The sequence below is a fragment of the Dendrobates tinctorius genome, unplaced genomic scaffold, assembly GCF_039654945.1.
Source record: "Dendrobates tinctorius isolate UK_male_01 unplaced genomic scaffold, ASM3965494v1 ptg000025l, whole genome shotgun sequence".
NCBI lineage: Eukaryota > Metazoa > Chordata > Amphibia > Anura > Dendrobatidae > Dendrobates > Dendrobates tinctorius.
The window spans coordinates 12,468,448-12,473,546 of NW_027361693.1; positions in this window are offsets into that span (position 1 = coordinate 12,468,448).

The window sequence follows — 5,099 nt, forward strand, 5'->3', positions numbered from 1 at the left end:
GTGACAGTAGGGGAGAGTAGGGGAAGGTACACGCCATAGAGAGAATATGGGTGTACCTAGCCCAATTTGAAAGACGTTGTCATGTGGCGTGCGCGCTGGTGAGTAGCAGTAGGCTGCTCAGAGCATGGTGCTCCCAGTATGGTTCGGCCCCCCGCAGGTAGTGGGTTTGGCCCTACAGCTGGCCCGACAACGGAGTGTAGGTGTAGCTTCAGAACGACGAAGGCAGGGATGACGATTGTCGAGGACGACAATGGACAAAGGAAGGGAGAGTGTAGGGAAGGTGACCTGATGGACGGACGGACTAGTCACAGTGAAGAAGGAAAGGTTTGCACAGTGTAGGTAGGTGTCAGTTATTACAGTGGGGAAACAGCTAGGAAAGTGTAGTGGACGTGCAGTATCTTGGGTTGACCATTAGATGGCAGGGAGGAGTGTGAGCAAAGGACTTGACATCAGCTTAGGGCTTTAGAAACCGTTGGTCATGGGGGGCGGAGTGACAGTTTCAAGGAACCGGGTGAGCTATAAATACTGAGGGAGGGTTCCAGAAGGTTCCAGTCCCCAGGGGGAGCTCCAGTGACAGGAGGACCGCTACAGTCTGTGCACTGTGAGGTGAATCCAGACCAGGGGGACTGAGAAGAGAGAACGTCAGGGGGGTGGTCCTGACAGGAAAGTACCGCAAAAAGGACGAGACAGAGGCGAAACATACCGTGTGGAAGAAGACGTCTGACCAGTAAAATTACTGTTGGTGTACGGGCCTAAGGAGGCCACAGTGACGGACCTGTCAGCAGCGTCATCAAGTGAAGTAGGGACGGTACATGCATGTACGTCCCTGGTGCTAAGGTATGGTGTGTAAAGTGGGCCTAGAAACGGAGGCCCAGGAAAGTGAAGTGAATTGAAGTGAAGTGCGGTGTACTTCAGAGGCCGTCAGGCGGACGGCAAGCGAATAAACCTGGACCTGTTGTACCCGAATGTTGCGTCCAATTGTCTCTGTACGTCTCTGCGTGGTATAACGAGGGATCACCCCCCTAGTCCGGCCCTCCCAACCCTACATGGCAATTGCAGTACAAAGTCAGGTTGCCAACCTGTGCTCTCCACCGCTTTTAGTGCTGTACTGTTGAGAGCACAGCAGGGAAATCATCATGCTACTGTGCTCTGAACACGGACTTAGCTGTTCTGTGTCAGCATAAAGCCACAATCCCTGCATTACACACATCTGAATGAAGCATTACTGCTGCATCTGCAAAGTACATCAGAAGTCTCATTTAGATGTCTCTGCAATAGACATCTGAATGAGACTTCACGCTGACAAAGAAGAACCTTGCATCTTATCCTATCATCTGTGATACACTCAGCTGAGCTGTGCAGCTAATCTCATCATGTGTGATACAGTCTGCTGAGCCACATATCTCATTGCATCATTATTTACAAACTAGATTATGGCCCGATGCTATCGCATCAGGAGGATGCATCAGGAGGATGCGATAGCATCACACCTCTTGCCATGTTAACCCTCAACACACACACTCCTCTCACCTTTCACCATCTCCACTCACTCTTTCACTCCACATACGACCCCTTCTCTCACTCCGTCTCTCATACTCACGCTGTCATCGCCGCTGCTCCACGATCCCCGACATCTTCTTCTGCCGGCGCCATCCTGGATCCAGACGTTGTCCACGCCGGCGACATGTTCTTGCGGCGACGCCATCTTGAGTATCGTGAAATCCCGTGATACTCAAGATGGCGTTGCCGGAAGAACATGTCGCCGGCGTGGACGACATCGGGATCCAAAATGGCGTCGGCGAAATCTCGCGAGTTTTCGCCAACGCCATTTTGGATTCCAACGTTGTCCTCGCCAGCGACATGTTCTTGCGGCAACGCCATCTGGACTATCACGGGATTTCACCCATCCAAAATAGCGTCGCCGCAGGAACATGTCGCCGGCGTGGATGCCGTCGGGATCCAAAATGGCGTCGGCAAAATCTCGTGAGATTTCGCTGACGCCATTTTGGATCCCGACGTCCTCCACGCCGGCGACATGTTCTTGCAGCGACGCCATCTTGACTATCGCGGGATTTCGCCGATCCAAAATGGCATCGCCGCAAGAACATGTCGCCGGCGTGGAGGACATCTGGATCCAGGATGGCGCCAGCGGAAGAAGATGTCGGGGATCGTGGATCAGCGGCGATGACGGCGTGAGTATGAGAGACGGAGTTAGAGAAAGGGTCGTATGTGGAGTGAAAGAGTGAGTGGAGATGGTGAAAGGTGAGAGGAGTGTGTGTGTTGAGGGTTAACATGGAAAGAGGTGTGCGGTGACGTCACCGGTTACAACTGGACGGAAGTTTTTACAACCGGAAGATGCTTAGGGCATTTATTATTATAGATTCCACTGATCCGTATATCTAATCTCATTATGTGTGATACAGTCTACTGAGCCCTGTATCTAATCCCATTCTTTGTTATATTCTCCACTGAGCCCTGAATTGAATCCCATCCTGTGTGATACACTACTTGTATCTAATCATTTCATATGTTATACCCTCCGCTGAGATCTGTATCTAATCATATCATGTGATAAAGTCCGGTGAGCCGGGTACACAATCCCTTCATGTGTGATACAGTCTACTGAGCCCTGTGTTTAATCCCATCCTGTGTGATGCACTCTGTGTATCTAATTCCACCCTGTGTGATACAGTTTGCTGAAAAATGCATCTAATTCCATCATGCACGTTACAGACCACTGAGTCATGTATCTAATCCCATCATGTGTGATACATTCCATTGAGCCCTGTATCTAATCTCATCATGTGTGATACACTTTGTGTGTCTAATCCCATCACACTCAATTGAGCCCTGTATCTAATCCAATCCTGTGTAATGCACTCCGCTGAGCACTGAATCTAATTCTACTCTATGTTATACACTCCATTTTTCTTATGTCATACTCTGTGATGCATTCTGTAAATCTACCACAACTGGTGCTTGAAGTGCGGGCAAGAGCCCCAGGAAGCAAGTATGATGACTATGGACAAAATACATGTCCTGTTTGAAGGTGGCTATAAGGATAAAACAGTGGTCAGACAAAATGGAGGAGCTGAAGAAGCAAAGTAATCTTCTCTGCAGTAGATGGGCAGCAGGAGACCGCAGAATGTGAGGCTCTGGATTCCTGCAGAGCAGATGCAGAAACCAGACGCCTAACAGTACCCTTCTCCCTCCTTTGGGGACATATAATATTTATTCATTTTTTCTTAATGGACTTACCCTTTTATCTTCTCCCCCTTTTATATATATACTAGCTGAAGAGCCCGGCGTTGCCTGGGCATAATAACTAACTACGGTTAGTTATAACAAATTATAATGATTATATCTATATATATATATATATATAAAGCTGAGTGTAGAGCCCCGCCCACTCTGCATAGCCACATTCACTATAATATCCCACATCAGCTCGTCAGCCAGAGCTACCGGTCTACTATCCCTAATATCCCACATCGTCCCGTCAGTCAGAGCCATCTGACTACTGCCACTAATATCCCACATCATCCCGTCAGCCAGAGCCATCTGACTACTGCCACTAATATCCCACAACATCCCGTCAGCCAGAGCCACCAGACTACTACCACTAATATCCCACATCATCCCATCAGCCTGGGGTCAGAACCAGAGCGCTGAGTGGCACTGTCTTAACTTCCATACCTGGGATCCCTTTAAGAGAGGCCTGGCATCAGAACCAGAGAACTGAGTGGATTTGCCTTGACATCCATACCAATGATCCCTTTAATAGAATTCTGGGGTGAGAATCAGAGTGCTGAGGGATTTACCCTAACTTCCATACCAGAGATCCCTTTAAGAGAGGCCTGGGGTCAGTACCAAAGCGCTGAGTGGATTTGTCCTCACTTCCATACCGGGGATCCCTTTAAGAGAGCCTGAGATCAGAACCAGAGCACTGAGTGGATTTGCCCTGACTTGCATACCAATGATCCCTTTAATAGAACCCTGGGGTCAGAATCAGAGCGCTGAGGGATTTTCCCTAATTTCCATACAGGAGATCCCTTTAAGAAAGCCTGGGGTCAGTACCAGAGCATTTGAAGGCAATTGCCCTGACTTCAATACCGAGGATTCCTTCAAGAGGCATGGGGTTAGAACCAAAGTGCTGGATGGATTTGCCCTGACTTCCATACAGGAGATCCCTTTAAGAAAGGCCTGGGGTCAGTTCCAAAGCGCAGAGTGGATTTACCCTAACTTCCATACCAATGATCCCTTTAATAGACCCTGGGGTGATACACACACACGCATTCATTTTTATATATAGAGATTTGCTTCATGAATAATTATTTTTAGCTGTACCCCTTCACCCCTTTAGGAGTTTTCCTTAAATTTGACATCTTTTCTTTTTATATCTCCATTAGTAGCACTTTGCACTATTAAGCGTTTTTTCTATTTTCATTATTAATAATTTGTACCAGCATATTGCTCCCCTTTATGTTTTTGGTATTATATTTATTAATTGTGTATTTGATACAAGCTCTAGTGGTCTTACTCTATTCCTTTTTAATCCTACTGATTGGTCCCATGTTCAATTCGTTTTCTGTAATTTAGTGCCAGTTCATTCTCCCATGCTCCAGAGTTCAGCGTGGGTCAGGCTGTGTGGCGGCGCAACATCAGTGAAGTCACCGCTACTCACTGAAGCAAGTACAGGCAGCTTCTCATTCATTCATCAGTGGTTTACAGCTGGGGCAGTCACATTTAGCACCGCTCCTGGTTGTAAACTGAATAGCCCTCAGATATGGATTACAGCATGGGACTGAATGCTGGTCAGGTATAGTATATTGTTGGTTTATATCATATATATACAGTGGCATGCAAAAGTTTAGGCACCCCTGGTCAAAATTACTGTTATTGTGAACAGTTAAGCAAGTTGAAGATAAAGTGATCTCTAAAAGGCCTAAAGTTAAAGATGACACATTTGTTTTGTATTTTAGGCTAAAAAGTAATACACATTGCAATTTTTTCACATTTTAAAAATTACAAAAAGAAAAAGGTCCAATGCTAAAGTTTGGGTACCTTTGGAGATTTGTGTGCTCAGATAACTTTGACCA